The 18,298-nt window shown below is 44.3% G+C and overlaps 1 pseudogene; it reads left to right on the forward strand.

The window, feature by feature from the left end:
• The first annotated feature begins 8,751 nt into the window (after positions 1-8,751).
• LOC121838690 overlaps positions 8,752-18,298 on the forward strand; it is a 25,987-nt pseudogene continuing 16,440 nt past the window's right edge.

Here is an 18,298-nt window from a genome sequence, read left to right on the forward strand (position 1 = left end):
GTGTTTTCATTAGAAGTCCTCTAGCATCTCTGCTTTATAGGTGAGCTGATCATCAGAGTAAAAATCACCTTATAAATGATGAATAACTATCACTGTCCTCTCTGTGGTCATATATAAACTATCACTGTCCTCTCTGTGGTCATATATAAACTATCACTGTCCTCTCTGTGGTCATATATTACCTATCACTGTCCTCTCTGTTGTCATATATTAACTATCACTGTCCTCTCTGTTGTCATATATTACCTATCACTGTCCTCTCTGTGGTCATATATTAACTATCACTGTCCTCTCTGTGGTCATATATTACCTATCACTGTCCTCTCTGTTGTCATATATTACCTATCACTGTCCTCTCTGTTGTCATATATTACCTATCACTGTCCTCTCTGTTGTCATATATTAACTATCACTGTCCTCTCTGTTGTCATATATTACCTATCACTGTCCTCTCTGTTGTCATATATTAACTATCACTGTCCTCTCTGTTGTCATATATTAACTATCACTGTCCTCTCTGTTGTCATATATTACCTATCACTGTCCTCTCTGTGGTCATATATTAACTATCACTGTCCTCTCTGTTGTCATATATTAACTATCACTGTCCTCTCTGTGGTCATATATTAACTATCACTGTCCTCTCTGTTGTCATATATTAACTATCACTGTCCTCTCTGTGGTCATATATTACCTATCACTGTCCTCTCTGTGGTCATATATTAACTATATCTCTAGTCCTGTAGTGTTTACTACATCACCATGTGTCTCTGTAGTGTTTACTACATCACCATGTGTCTCTAGTCCTGTAGTGTTTACTACATCACCATGTGTCCTGTAGTGTTTACTACATCACCATGTGTCCTGTAGTGTTTACTACATCACCATGTGTCTCTAGTCCTGTAGTGTTTACTACATCACCATGTGTCTCTAGTCCTGTAGTGTTTACTACATCACCATGTGTCTCTAGTCCTGTAGTGTTTACTACATCACCATGTGTCCTGTAGTGTTTACTACACCACCATGTGTCTCTGTAGTGTTTACTACATCACCATGTGTCTCTGTAGTGTTTACTACATCACCATGTGTCCTGTAGTGTTTACTACATCACCATGTGTCTCTGTAGTGTTTACTACATCACCATGTGTCCTGTAGTGTTTACTACATCACCATGTGTCCTGTAGTGTTTACTACATCACCATGTGTCTCTGTAGTGTTTACTACATCACCATGTGTCTCTGTAGTGTTTACTACATCACCATGTGTCTCTAGTCCTGTAGTGTTTACTACATCACCATGTGTCTCTGTAATGTTTACTACATCACCATGTGTCCTGTAGTGTTTACTACATCACCATGTGTCTCTGTAGTGTTTACTACATCACCATGTGTCTCTGTAGTGTTTACTACATCACCATGTGTCCTGTAGTGTTTACTACATCACCATGTGTCTCTGTAGTGTTTACTACATCACCATGTGTCCTGTAGTGTTTACTACATCACCATGTGTCTCTGTAGTGTTTACTACATCACCATGTGTCCTGTAGTGTTTACTACATCACCATGTGTCTCTGTAGTGTTTACTACATCACCATGTGTCTCTGTAGTGTTTACTACATCACCATGTCTCCTGTAGTGTTTGCTACATCACCATGTGTCTCTAGTCCTGTAGTGTTTACTACATCACCATGTGTCCTGTAGTGTTTACTACATCACCATGTGTCCTGTAGTGTTTACTACATCACCATGTGTCTCTGTAGTGTTTACTACATCACCATGTGTCTCTGTAGTGTTTACTACATCACCATGTGTCTCTGTAGTGTTTACTACATCACCATGTGTCCTGTAGTGTTTACTACATCACCATGTGTCCTGTAGTGTTTACTACATCACCATGTGTCTCTGTAGTGTTTACTACATCACCATGTGTCCTGTAGTGTTTACTACATCACCATGTGTCTCTGTAGTGTTTACTACATCACCATGTGTCCTGTAGTGTTTACTACATCACCATGTGTCTCTGTAGTGTTTACTACATCACCATGTGTCTCTAGTCCTGTAGTGTTTACTACATCACCATGTGTCTCTGTAGTGTTTACTACATCACCATGTGTCTCTAGTCCTGTAGTGTTTACTACATCACCATGTGTCTCTGTAGTGTTTACTACATCACCATGTGTCTCTAGTCCTGTAGTGTTTACTACATCACCATGTGTCTCTGTAGTGTTTACTACATCACCATGTGTCTCTAGTCCTGTAGTGTTTACTACATCACCATGTGTCTCTGTAGTGTTTACTACATCACCATGTGTCTCTGTAGTGTTTACTACATCACCATGTGTCTCAGTCCTGTAGTGTTTACTACATCACCATGTGTCTCTGTAGTGTTTACTACATCACCATGTGTCTCTAGTCCTGTAGTGTTTACTACATCACCATGTGTCCTGTAGTGTTTACTACATCACCATGTGTCCTGTAGTGTTTACTCCATCACCATGTGTCCTGTAGTGTTTACTACATCACCATGTGTCCTGTAGTGTTTACTACATCACCATGTGTCTCTGTAGTGTTTACTACATCACCATGTGTCTCTGTAGTGTTTACTACATCACCATGTGTCCTGTAGTGTTTACTCCATCACCATGTGTCCTGTAGTGTTTACTACATCACCATGTGTCTCTGTAGTGTTTACTACATCACCATGTGTCCTGTAGTGTTTACTACATCACCATGTGTCCTGTTGTGTTTACTACATCACCATGTGTCTCTGTAGTGTTTACTACATCACCATGTGTCTCTGTAGTGTTTACTACATCACCATGTGTCCTGTAGTGTTTACTACATCACCATGTGTCTCTAGTCCTGTAGTGTTTACTACATCACCATGTGTCCTGTAGTGTTTACTACATCACCATGTGTCTCTAGTCCTGTAGTGTTTACTACATCACCATGTGTCTCTAGTCCTGTAGTGTTTACTACATCACCATGTGTCCTGTAGTGTTTACTACATCACCATGTGTCTCTGTAGTGTTTACTGCATCACCATGTGTCCTGTAGTGTTTACTACATCACCATGTGTCTCTGTAGTGTTTACTACATCACCATGTGTCTCTGTAGTGTTTACTACATCACCATGGTGCTCTGTGTAGTGTTTACTACATCACCATGTGTCCTGTAGTGTTTACTACATCACCATGTGTCTCTGTAGTGTTTACTACATCACGATGTGTCCTGTAGTGTTTACTACATCACCATGTGTCTCTGTAGTGTTTACTACATCACCATGTGTCTCTGTAGTGTTTACTACATCACCATGTGTCTCTGTAGTGTTTACTGCATCACCATGTGTCCTGTAGTGTTTACTACATCACCATGTGTCTCTGTAGTGTTTACTACATCACCATGTGTCTCTGTAGTGTTTACTACATCACCATGGTGCTCTGTGGTGTTTACTACATCACCATGTGTCTCTGTAGTGTTTACTACATCACCATGTGTCCTGTAGTGTTTACTACATCACCATGTGTCTCTGTAGTGTTTACTACATCACCATGTGTCCTGTAGTGTTTACTACATCACCATGTGTCTCTGTAGTGTTTACTACATCACCATGTGTCTCTGTAGTGTTTACTACATCACCATGTGTCTCTGTAGTGTTTACTACATCACCATGTGTCCTGTAGTGTTTACTACATCACCATGTGTCCTGTAGTGTTTACTACATCACCATGTGTCTCTGTAGTGTTTACTACATCACCATGTGTCCTGTAGTGTTTACTACATCACCATGTGTCTCTGTAGTGTTTACTACATCACCATGTGTCCTGTAGTGTTTACTACATCACCATGTGTCCTGTAGTGTTTACTACATCACCATGTGTCCTGTAGTGTTTACTACATCACCATGTGTCCTGTAGTGTTTACTACATCACCATGTGTCCTGTAGTGTTTACTACATCACCATGTGTCCTGTAGTGTTTACTACATCACCATGTGTCCTGTAGTGTTTACTACATCACCATGTGTCTCTAGTCCTGTAGTGTTTACTACATCACCATGTGTCTCTGTAATGTTTACTACATCACCATGTGTCCTGTAGTGTTTACTACATCACCATGTGTCTCTAGTGTTTACTACATCACCATGTGTCTCTGTAGTGTTTACTACATCACCATGTGTCCTGTAGTGTTTACTACATCACCATGTGTCTCTGTAGTGTTTACTACATCACCATGTGTCTCTGTAGTGTTTACTACATCACCATGTGTCCTGTAGTGTTTACTACATCACCATGTGTCTCTGTAGTGTTTACTACATCACCATGTGTCTCTGTAGTGTTTACTACATCACCATGTGTCCTGTAGTGTTTACTACATCACCATGTGTCTCTGTAGTGTTTACTACATCACCATGTGTCTCTGTAGTGTTTACTATATCACCATGTGTCTCTGTAGTGTTTACTACATCACCATGTGTCTCAGTTCAGATCAGTCTTATGGTTTTGTTAATTGATTCTGTAGTGTTTACTACCAATATGTACTTTGAAGCTGTGCTCTGTGTCTGTGTGTGTGTGTGTGTGTGTGTGTGAGACTGATCTGCGCTGTGTGTGTGTGTGTGTGTGTGTGAGACTGATCTGCCCGGTGTGTGTGAGTTTGTGTGTGTGTGTGTGAGAGAGAGACTGATCTGCACTGTGTGTGTATGTGTGTGTGCGTGTGTGTGTGTGTGTGTGTAAGAGACTGATCTGTGCTGTGTATGTGAGTGTGTGTGTGTGTGTGTGTGAGACTGATCTGCGTAGTGTTTACTACATCACCATGTGTCCTGTAGTGTTTACTACATCACCATGTGTCCTGTGTGTGTGTGTGTGTGTGTGTGTGTGTGTGTGTGTGTGTGTGTGTGTGTGTGTGTGTGTGTGTGTGTGTGTGTGTTCGAGGCCCCTTCTCCTCCAGGGTGAGAGACAATTAATGAGATGGATATTTTCAGCACCTGGTGCTCTGCAGATTGAAAACATGAAAATAGAGAATTCAGAGAGAGAGAGAGAGGTGGAAGAGAGAGAGGTGGAAGAGTGTATTAAAGCTAAGGTGGTGTGTGTCTCTGAGACTGAGGTCACTGGGCCCTTCCTTTCCATGTCTTTGAAGCAGGGGCTTGTGGGGAATGCAGTCCAGGTCCTGATAAGAGGCTCTTCATACAAACACAGAGCCTTCAGAAAGTATACAGAGACACATGGTGATGTAGTAAACACTACAGGACACATGGTGATGCAGTAATTCTTTTCCCACAGTTTGTTACATTACAGACTAATTCAAACATTCATGAAATAGTTTTTTTTTCATTACTTTACACACAATACCCCATAATGACAAAGCAAAAACAGGTTTTCATAAATTCTTGCTAATAATAATACTTTAAAAAAATGAAATATCACATTTACATAAGTATTCAGACCCTTTACTCAGTACTTTGTTAAAGCACCTTTGGCAGCGATTACAGCATCGAGTCTTCATGGGTATGACGCTACAAGCTTGGCACACCTGTATTTGGGGAGTTTCTCCCGATCTTCTTATTGGGTATGACGCTACAAGCTTGGCACACCTGTATTTGGGGAGTTTCTCCCAATCTTCTTATTGGGTATGACGCTACAAGCTTGGCACACCTGTATTTGGGGAGTTTCTCCCAGTCTTCTTATTGGGTATGACGCTACAAGCTTGACACACCTGTATTTGGGGAGTTTCTCCCAGTCTTCTTATTGGGTATGACGCTACAAGCTTGGCACACCTGTATTTGGGGAGTTTCTCCCAGTCTTCTTATTGGGTATGACGCTACAAGCTTGACACACCTGTATTTGGGGAGTTTCTCCCAGTCTTCTTATTGGGTATGACGCTACAAGCTTGGCACACCTGTATTTGGGGAGTTTCTCCCAGTCTTCTTATTGGGTATGACGCTACAAGCTTGGCACACCTGTATTTGGGGAGTTTCTCCCAGTCTTCTTATTGGGTATGACGCTACAAGCTTGGCACACCTGTATTTGGGGAGTTTCTCCCAGTCTTCTTATTGGGTATGACGCTACAAGCTTGGCACACCTGTATTTGGGGAGTTTCTCCCAGTCTTCTTATTGGGTATGACGCTACAAGCTTGACACACCTGTATTTGGGGAGTTTCTCCCAGTCTTCTTATTGGGTATGACGCTACAAGCTTGGCACACCTGTATTTGGGGAGTTTCTCCCAGTCTTCTTATTGGGTATGACGCTACAAGCTTGACACACCTGTATTTGGGGAGTTTCTCCCAGTCTTCTTATTGGGTATGACGCTACAAGCTTGACACACCTGTATTTGGGGAGTTTCTCCCAGTCTTCTTATTGGGTATGACGCTACAAGCTTGGCACACCTGTATTTGGGGAGTTTCTCCCATTCTTTGCTGCAGAGGTATTTTCTCCAGAGATGTTTGATCGGATTCAAGTCCGATCAAACATTCTGGCTGGGCCAGTTAAGGACATTCAGAGACTTGTCCCGAAGCCACTCCTGTTTTATCTTGGCTATGTGCTTAGTGTCGTTGTCCTGTTGGAAGGTGAACCTTCGCCCCCAGTCGGAGGTCCTGAACGCTTTGGAGCAGGTTTTCATCAAGGATCTCTCTGTGCTTTGCGCCGTTCATAATTCCTTCGATCCTGACTTGTCTCCCTGTCCCTGCCGTTGAAAAACATCACCACAGCATGATGCTGCCACCACCATGCTTCACCGTAGGGATGGTGCCAGGTTTCCTCCAGACGTGAAGCTAGGCATTCAGGCCAGAAAATTTAATCTTGGTTTCATCAGACCAGAGAATCTGGTTTCTCATGGTTTGAAGCTACTCTTCCTGGGGGTTATTATGGGTCCCCATTAGTTCCTGTCAAGGCAGCAGCTATTCTTCCTGGGGTTTATTATGGATCCCCATTAGTTCCTGCCAAGGCAGCAGCTACTCTTCCTGGGGTTTATTATGGATCCCCATCAGTTCCTGTCAAGGCAGCAGCTACTCTTCCTGGGGTTTATTATGGATCCCCATCAGTTCCTGTCAAGGCAGCAGCTACTCTTCCTGGGGTTTATTATGGATCCCCATTAGTTCCTGCCAAGGCAGCAGCTACTCTTCCTGGGGTTTATTATGGATCCCCATTAGTGCCTGCCAAGGCAGCAGCTACTCTTCCTGGGGTTTATTATGGATCCCCATTAGTTCCTGCCAAGGCAGCAGCTACTCTTACTGGGGTTTATTATGGATCTCCATTTTTTATTTATTTTACCTTTATTTAACCAGGCAAGTCAGTTAAGAACAAAATCTTATTTTCAATGGCAGCCTAGGAACAGTGGGTTAACTGCCTGTTCAGGGGCAGAACGACAGATTTGTCAGCTTGGGGGTTTGAACTTGCAACCTTCCGGTTACTAGTCCAACATATCTAACCACTAGGCTACCCTGTTCAATACCACCCATCTAACATGTTTCACTGTCTGCCAAGGCAGCAGCTATCTACAACTTCCTGGGGTTCAATGGATCCCACATATCTACAACACAACATGTTCAATACCACCACATATCTACAACATGTTCAATACCACCACATATCTACAAGGCAGCACCACATATCTCAACACCTGGGGTTTATTACAACACAACATGGATCAATACCCCATTACAACACAACATGTTCCTGCCAAGGCAGCAGCTACTCTTCCTGGGGTTTATTATGGATCCCCATTACAACACAACATGTTCAATGCCAACATATCCAGCAGCTACTCTTCCTGGGGTTTATTACAACACAACATGGATCCCCATTACAACATGTTCAATACCACCACATATCTAGGCAGCAAGCCACCACTTCAACATGATCAATTTATTCAATACCACCACATATCTACAACATGATCAATACCACCCTATCTACAAGGCAGCAGCAATACCACCACATATCTACACAACATGTTCAACACCACCACATATCTACAACATGTTCAATACCACCACATATCCACAACATGTTCAATACCACCACATATCTACAACATGTTCAATACCACCACATATCTACAACACAACATGTTCAATACCACCACATATCTACAACATGTTCAATACCACCACATATCTACAACATGTTCAATACCACATATCCACAGACATGTTCAACTGAACCACATATCTACAACATGTTCAATGAGACAGAACAACAGACATAACAACATGTTTGAGACATATCTGAGACATGTTCAAACCAACATATCCACAACATGTTTACCACCACAGATCTACAACACAACATGTTCAATACCACCACATATCTACAACAGAATGAGACTGACATATCACAACATGTTCAATACCACCACATATTACAGCATGTTCAAGACACAATGAGACTGAACACATAGGTGTGTTTGAGACAGAATGAGACTGAACCAAGGTGTGTTTGAGACAGAATGAGACTGAACCAAGGTGTGTTTGAGACTGAACCAAGGTGTGTTTGAGACAGAATGAGACTGAACCAAGGTGTGTTTGAGACAGAATGAGACTGAACCAAGGTGTGTTTGAGACAGAATGAGACTGAACCAAGGTGTGTTTGAGACAGAATGAGACTGAACCAAGGTGTGTTTGAGACAGAATGAGACTGAACCAAGGTGTGTTTGAGACAGAATGAGACTGAACCAAGGTGTGTTTGAGACAGAATGAGACTGAACCAAGGTGTGTTTGAGACAGAATGAGACTGAACCAAGGTGTGTTTGAGACAGAATGAGACTGAACCAAGGTGTGTCAGACAATAAGTAACTTCTTTAGATCCCATATCACCCTACCAGACACACAAACACACAGACACCAGACACACAAACACACAGACACCCAGACACCCTGACACCAGACACACAGACACCAGACACAGAGACACACAGACACCAGACACCCAGACACCAGACACCAGACTACCTGACACCAGACACCCAGACTCCCTGACACCAGACTCCCTGACACCAGACTCCCTGACACCAGACACCCAGACACCAGACACCCTGACACCAGACACCCAGACTCCCTGACACCAGACTCCCTGACACCAGACTCCCTGACACCAGACACCCAGACACCCTGACACCAGACACCAGACACACAGACACCCAGACACCCTGACACCAGACACCCAGACACCAGACACACTGACACCAGACATTCTGACCCACCCTGACACCAGACACACGGACACCAGACACATATCTGTATTTCTCTTGTGTCACCAGAATACATTAGAAACAGGATGTTGTTACCCACTGTGTCACCAGAAACAGGATGTTGTTACCCACTGTGTCACCAGAAACAGGATGTTGTTACCCACTGTGTCACCAGAAACAGGATGTTGTTACCCACTGTGTCACCAGAAACAGGATGTGGTTACCCACTGTGTCACCAGAAACAGGATGTTGTTACCCGCTCTGTCACCAGAAACAGGATGTGGTTACCCACTGTGTCACCAGAAACAGGATGTGGTTACCCACTGTGTCACCAGAATACATTAGAAACAGGATGTGGTTACCCACTGTGTCACCAGAAACAGGATGTGGTTACCCACTGTGTCACCAGAATACAGAAACAGGATGTTGTTATCCACTGTGTCACCAGAGGATACATGTCACCAGAAACAGGATGTTGTTACCTACTGTGTCACCAGAAACAGGATGTTGTTACCCACTGTGTCACCAGAATACATTAGAAACAGGATGTGGTTACCCACTGTGTCACCAGAAACAGGATGTTGTTACCCATTGTGTCACCAGAAACAGGATGTGGTTACCCACTGTGTCCCCAGAAACAGGATGTGGTTACCCACTGTGTCACCAGAAACAGGATGTTGTTACCCATTGTGTCACCAGAAACAGGATGTGGTTACCCACTGTGTCCCCAGAAACAGGATGTTGTTACCCACTGTGTCACCAGAAACAGGATGTTACCCACTGTGTCACCCAGAAACTGTGTCTGTGTCACCAGAAACAGGATGTGGTTACCCACTGTGTCACCAGAAACAGGATGTTGTTACCCACTGTGTCACCAGAAACAGGATGTGGTTACCCACTGTGTCACCAGAAACAGGATGTTGTTACCCACTGTGTCACCAGAAACAGGATGTGATTACCCACTGTGTCACCAGAAACAGGATGTTGTTACCCACTGTGTCACCAGAAACAGGATGTGGTTACCCACTGTGTCACCAGAAACAGGATGTTGTTATCCACTGTGACACCAGAATACATTAGAAACAGGATGTGGTTACCCACTGTGTCCCCAGAAACAGGATGTTGTTACCCACTGTGACACCAGAATACATTAGAAACAGGATGTTGTTACCCACTGTGTCCCCAGAAACAGGATGTTGTTACCCACTGTGTCACCAGAAACAGGATGTTGTTACCCACTGTGTCCCCAGAAACAGGATGTTGTTACCCACTGTGACACCAGAATACATTAGAAACAGGATGTTGTTACCCACTGTGTCCCCAGAAACAGGATGTGATTACCCACTGTGTCACCAGAAACAGGATGTTGTTACCCACTGTGTCACCAGAAACAGGATGTTGTTACCCACTGTGTCACCAGAATACATTAGAAACAGGATGTGGTTACCCACTGTGTCACCAGAAACAGGATGTTTGTTACCCACTGTGTCACCAGAATACATTAGAAACAGGATGTTGTTACCCACTGTGTCACCAGAAACAGGATGTTGTTACCCACTGTGTCACCAGAAACAGGATGTGGTTACCCACTGTGTCCCCAGAATACATTAGAAACAGGATGTGGTTACCCACTGTGTAACCAGAATACATTAGAAACAGGATGTGGTTACCCACTGTGTCACCAGAAACAGGATGTTGTTACCCACTGTGTCACCAGAATACATTAGAAACAGGATGTTGTTACCCACTGTGTTCCTGTAAGGAAGTGAGACATGATTTTGATGTGACTGCATCAGGGACGTCTCAGACAATAACTAATTTCTCACAAATGGTTCTTTGTATCTCGGTTGTATTTTTGTGAACCACATATGACTCTGTTAATACATGTCTGTCTGATTGTAGTCTCTCTCTCTCTCTCTCCCTCCCTCCCTCTCTACCTCCCTCTCTCTCCCTCCCTCCCTCCCTCTCTCTCTCTCTCTCTCTCTCTCTCTCTCTCTCTCTCTCTCTCTCTCTCTCTCTCTCTGTATCTCTCTCTCTCTCTCTCTCTATCTCTCTCTCTCTCTCTCTCTCTCTCTCTCTCTCTCTCTCTCTCTCTCTCTCTCTCTCTTTCTCTCTCTCCTCTCCTTCTCATGCAGTGGGAAGGTTGAGCTCATACAGAGAGAAGAGGTGTCTCTCTCTCCCTCCTGGCTCCTCAACTCCCCCCTGGAATGAACTGTTCCTGGAACATCAGGGGGCAGGGGGAAGGTTATCACCATCAGGTAACAGAGGGAAGAGGTGATTATCTCACCCCGGGTAACCTGGACAGGAGAGAGATTATCCCTCAGGTAACATACCCCCGGAATGAACTGTTCCTGGAACATAGAGGGGAGAGGGAGAGGTTATCACCATCAGGTAACATAGAGGGGACAGGAGAGAGGTTATCACCATCAGGTAACAACATAGAGGGGGACAGGAGAGAGGTTATCACCATCAGGTAACATAGAGGGGACAGGAGAGAGGTTATCACCATCAGGTAACATAGAGGGGACAGGAGAGAGGTTATCACCATCAGGTAACATAGAGGGGACAGGAGAGAGGTTATCACCATCAGGTAACATAGAGAGGGGACAGGAGAGAGGTTATCACCATCAGGTAACATAGAGGGGACAGGAGAGAGGTTATCACCATCAGGTAACATAGAGGGGACAGGAGAGAGGTTATCACCATCAGGTAACATAGAGGGGACAGGAGAGAGGTTATCACCATCAGGTAACAACATAGAGGGGACAGGAGAGAGGTTATCACCATCAGGTAACATAGAGGGGACAGGAGAGAGGTTATCACCATCAGGTAACAACATAGAGGGGACAGGAGAGAGGTTATCACCATCAGGTAACAACATAGAGGGGACAGGAGAGAGGTTATCACCATCAGGTAACATAGAGGGGACAGGAGAGAGGTTATCACCATCAGGTAACAACATAGAGGGGACAGGAGAGAGGTTATCACCATCAGGTAACATAGAGGGGGACAGGAGAGAGGTTATCACCATCAGGTAACATAGAGGGGACAGGAGAGAGGTTATCACCATCAGGTAACATAGAGGGGACAGGAGAGAGGTTATCACCATCAGGTAACATAGAGGGGACAGGAGAGAGGTTATCACCATCAGGTAACATAGAGGGGACAGGAGAGAGGTTATCACCATCAGGTAACATAGAGGGGACAGGAGAGAGGTTATCACCATCAGGTAACATAGAGGGGACAGGAGAGAGGTTATCACCATCAGGTAACATAGAGGGGACAGGAGAGAGGTTATCACCATCAGGTAACAACATAGAGGGGACAGGAGAGAGGTTATCACCATCAGGTAACATAGAGGGGACAGGAGAGAGGTTATCACCATCAGGTAACATAGAGGGGACAGGAGAGAGGTTATCACCATCAGGTAACAACATAGAGGGGACAGGAGAGAGGTTATCACCATCAGGTAACATAGAGGGGACAGGAGAGAGGTTATCACCATCAGGTAACAACATAGAGGGGGACAGGAGAGAGGTTATCACCATCAGGTAACATAGAGGGGACAGGAGAGAGGTTATCACCATCAGGTAACATAGAGGACAGGAGAGAGGTTATCACCATCAGGTAACATAGAGGGGACAGGAGAGAGGTTATCACCATCAGGTAACATAGAGGGGACAGGAGAGAGGTTATCACCATCAGGTAACATAGAGGGGACAGGAGAGAGGTTATCACCATCAGGTAACATAGAGGGGACAGGAGAGAGGTTATCACCATCAGGTAACAACATAGAGGGGACAGGAGAGAGGTTATCACCATCAGGTAACATAGAGGGGACAGGAGAGAGGTTATCACCATCAGGTAACATAGAGGGGACAGGAGAGAGGTTATCACCATCAGGTAACATAGAGGGGACAGGAGAGAGGTTATCACCATCAGGTAACATAGAGGGGGTTATCACCACAGGAGAGAGGTTATCACCATCAGGTAACATAGAGGGGACAGGAGAGAGGTTATCACCATCAGGTAACAACATAGAGGGGACAGGAGAGAGGTTATCACCATCAGGTAACATAGGGGGGGACAGGAGAGAGGTTATCACCATCAGGTAACATAGAGGGGGACAGGAGAGAGGTTATCACCATCAGGTAACATAGAGGGGACAGGAGAGAGGTTATCACCATCAGGTAACAACATAGAGGGGACAGGAGAGAGGTTATCACCATCAGGTAACATAGAGGGGACAGGAGAGAGGTTATCACCATCAGGTAACATAGAGGGGGACAGGAGAGAGGTTATCACCATCAGGTAACATAGAGGGGACAGGAGAGAGGTTATCACCATCAGGTAACAGAGGGGACAGGAGAGAGGTTATCACCATCAGGTAACAACATAGAGGGGACAGGAGAGAGGTTATCACCATCAGGTAACATAGATAGGGGACAGGGAGATCTTATCACCATCAGGTAACATAGAGGGGGACAGGAGAGAGGTTATCACCATCAGGTAACATAGAGGGGGACAGGAGAGAGGTTATCACCATCAGGTAACAACATAGAGGGGACAGGAGAGAGGTTATCACCATCAGGTAACATAGAGGGGACAGGAGAGAGGTTATCACCATCAGGTAACATAGAGGGGACAGGAGAGAGGTTATCACCATCAGGTAACAACATAGAGGGGGACAGGAGAGAGGTTATCACCATCAGGTAACATAGAGGGGACAGGAGAGAGGTTATCACCATCAGGTAACATAGAGGGGACAGGAGAGAGGTTATCACCATCAGGTAACATAGAGGGGGACAGGAGAGAGGTTATCACCATCAGGTAACATAGAGGGGACAGGAGAGAGGTTATCACCATCAGGTAACATAGAGGGGACAGGAGAGAGGTTATCACCATCAGGTAACATAGAGGGGGACAGGAGAGAGGTTATCACCATCAGGTAACATAGAGGGGACAGGAGAGAGGTTATCACCATCAGGTAACAGAGGGGACAGGAGAGAGGTTATCACCATCAGGTAACAACATAGAGGGGACAGGAGAGAGGTTATCACCATCAGGTAACATAGAGGGGACAGGAGAGAGGTTATCACCATCAGGTAACATAGAGGGGACAGGAGAGAGGTTATCACCATCAGGTAACATAGAGGGGACAGGAGAGAGGTTATCACCATCAGGTAACATAGAGGGGACAGGAGAGAGGTTATCACCATCAGGTAACATAGTTATCACCATCAGGTAACATAGAGGGGGACAGGAGAGAGGTTATCACCATCAGGTAACATAGAGGGGACAGGAGAGAGGTTATCACCATCAGGTAACAGAGGGGACAGGAGAGAGGTTATCACCATCAGGTAACATAGAGGGGGACAGGAGAGAGGTTATCACCATCAAGTAACATAGAAGGGACAGGAGAGAGGTTATCACCATCAGGTAACACCATGGAGGTTTTCTGTGGATTGTGTCTGTGAGGACTGAGAGAGAGACAGAGAGAGAGAAACAGAGAGAGAGAGAGAGAGAGACAGAGAGAGAGAGAGAGAGAGAGAGACAGAGAGACAGAGAGAGAGAGACAGAGAGACATAGAGAGAGACAGAGAGAGAGACAGAGAGAGAGACAGAGAGAGAACACCAGATGGAGGGATGGTTTCATATAATGTACTAATCACTCTCCTCTACTCTCCAAGACATGATATGTTACCACAGGGAGGACAGCTCACCACACACACACACACACACACACACACACACACACACACACACACACACACACACACACACACACACACACACACACACACACACACACACACACACACACAGTGACAGATAGAGCAGCAACCTGGGTAGTGTTGACTCAAGTGTCATCTCCACCGTGTCCTGCAGGCTGCAGCAGCTGTTTATCAGATCACATAGAGGCAAATGGTTCCCTATTTAGTGCACTACTTTTGACCAGGGCCTATAGAGAATAGGGTGCCTATACGGAATAGGGTGCCATTAGGGACCAACTTTTGAAGTCGGTAGTTTACATACACTTTTGTTGGTCATTAAAACTTGTTTTTCAACCACTCCACAAAACTATAGTTAGGACATCTACTTTGTGCATGACTCAAGTCATTTTTCCAACAATTGTTTACAGACAGATTATTTCACTTATAATTCACTGTATCATAATTCCAGTGGGTCAGAAGTTTACATACACTTCGCTGACTGTGCCTTTAAACAGCTTGGAAAATTCCAGAAAATGATGTCATGGCTTTAGAAGCTTCTGATAGGCTAATTGACATAATTTGCGTCATTTGGAAGTGTACCTGTGGATGTATTTCAAGGCCTACCTTCAAACTCAGTGCCTCTTTGCTTAACATCATGGGAAAATCAAAAGAAATCAGCCAAGACCTCAGATGAAAAAATGTAGACCTCCACAAGTCTGGTTCATCCTTGGGAGCAATTTCCAAACGCCTGAAGGTACCACGTTCATCTGTACAAACAATAGTTCGCAAGTATAAACACCATGGGATCACGCAGCCGTCATACCGCTCAGGAAGGAGACGCGTTCTGTCTCCTAGAGATGAACCTACTTTCGTGCTAAAAGTGCAAATCAATCCCAGAACAACAGCAAAGGACCTTGTGAAGATTCTGGAGGAAGCAGGTACAAAACTATCTATATCCACAGTAAAATGAGTCCTATATTGACATAACATGAGAGGCCGCTCAGCAAGGAAGAAGCCACTGCTCATAAAAAAGACAGACTACGGTTTGCAACTGCACATGGGGACAAAGATCGTACTTTTTGAAGAAATGTCCTCTGGTCTGATGAAACAAAAATAGAACTGTTTGGCCATAATGACCATCGTTATGTTTGGAGGAAAAAGGAGGAGGCTTGCGAGCCGAAGAACACCATCCCAACCGTGAAGCACAGGGGTGGCAGCATCGTGTTGTGGCAGTGCTTTGCTGCAGGAGGGACTGGTGCACTTCACAAAATAGATGGCATCATGAGGGAGGAAAATGATGTGGATATATTGAAGCAACATCTCAAGACATCGGTCAGGAAGTTCAAGCTTGGTCGCAAGTGGGTCTTCCAAATGTACAATGACCCCAAGCATACTTCCAAAGTTGTGGCAAAATGGCTTAAGGACAACAAAGTCAAGGTATTGGAGTGGCCATCACAAAGCCCTGACCTCAATCCTATAGAAGATTTGTGGGCAGAACTGAAAAAGCTTGTGTAAGCAAGGATGCCGACAAATCTGACTCAGTTACACCAGCTCTGTCAGGAGGAATGGGCCAAAATTCACCCAACTTATTGTGGGAAGCTTGTGGAAGGCTACCTGAAATGTTTGACCCAAGTTAATTAAACAATTTAAAGGCAATGCTACCAAATACTAATTGAGTGTATGTAAACTTCTGACTCACTGGGAATATGATGAAAGAATTTAAGTTGAAATAAATAATACTCTCTACTATTATTCTAACATTTCACATTCTTAAAATAAAGTGGTGATCCTAACTGACCTAAGACAGGGAATTTTTAATCGGATTAAAAGTCAGGAATTGTGAAAAACTGAGTTTAAATGTATTTGGCAAAGGTGTATGTAAACCTCCGGCTTCAACTGGAGATAAGATTTGTTGTGCTACAATGTGTTGAGATGTGCCAAAGAGCAGCTAAGAGCCTCATCAGTAATACAGCCTGATAGAACCACACAGCCAGATCTCATCAGTAATACAGTCTGATAGAACCACACAGCCAGATCTCATCAGTAATACAGTCTGATAGAACCACACAGCCAGATCTCATCAGTAATACAGTCTGATAGAACCACACAGCCAGATCTCATCTACAGTCTGATAGAACCACACAGCCAGTAATACAGTCTGATAGAACCACACAGCCAGATCTCATCAGTAATACAGTCTGATAGAACCACACAGCCAGATCTCATCAGTAATACAGTCTGATAGAACCACACAGCCAGATCTCATCAGTAATACAGTCTGATAGAACCACACAGCCAGATCTCATCAGTAATACAGTCTGATAGAACCACACAGCCAGATCTCATCAGTAATACAGTCTGATAGAACCACACACAGATCTCATCAGTAATACAGTCTGATAGAACCACACAGCCAGATCTCATCAGTAATACAGTCTGATAGAACCACACAGCCAGATCTCATCAGTAATACAGTCTGATAGAACCACACAGCCAGATCTCATCAGTAATACAGTCTGATAGAACCACACAGCCAGATCTCATCAGTAATACAGTCTGATAGAACCACACAGCCAGATCTCATCAGTAATACAGTCTGATAGAACCACACAGCCAGATCTCATCAGTAATACAGTCTGATAGAACCACACAGCCAGATCTCATCAGTAATACAGTCTGATAGAACCACACAGCCAGATCTCATCAGTAATACAGTCTGATAGAACCACACAGCCAGATCTCATCAGTAATACAGTCTGATAGAACCACAGCCAGATCTCATCAGATCTAGAACCACACAGCCAGATCTCATCAGTAATACAGTCTGATAGAACCACACAGCCAGATCTCATCAGTAATATGATAGAACCACACAGCCAGATCTCATCAGTAATACAGTCTGATAGAACCACACAGCCAGATCTCATCAGTAATACAGTCTGATAGAACCACACAGCCAGATCTCATCAGTAATACAGTCTGATAGAACCACACAGCCAGATCTCATCAGTAATACAGTCTGATAGAACCACACAGCCAGATCTCATCAGTAATACAGCCTGATAGAACCACACAGCCAGATCTCATCAGTAATACAGTCTGATAGAACCACACAACCAGATCTCATCAGTAATACAGTCTGATAGAACCACACAGCCAGATCTCATCAGTAATACAGTCTGATAGAACCACACAGCCAGATCTCATCAGTAATACAGTCTGATAGAACCACACAGCCAGATCTCATCAGTAATACAGTCTGATAGAACCACACAGCCAGATCTCATCAGTAATACAGTCTGATAGAACCACACAGCCAGATCTCATCAGTAATACAGTCTGATAGAACCACACAGCCAGATCTCATCAGATCTATCAGTAATACAGCCTGATAGAACCACAC

The sequence above is a fragment of the Oncorhynchus tshawytscha genome, unplaced genomic scaffold, assembly GCF_018296145.1.
Source record: "Oncorhynchus tshawytscha isolate Ot180627B unplaced genomic scaffold, Otsh_v2.0 Un_contig_2731_pilon_pilon, whole genome shotgun sequence".
Taxonomy (NCBI): Eukaryota; Metazoa; Chordata; class Actinopteri; order Salmoniformes; family Salmonidae; genus Oncorhynchus; species Oncorhynchus tshawytscha.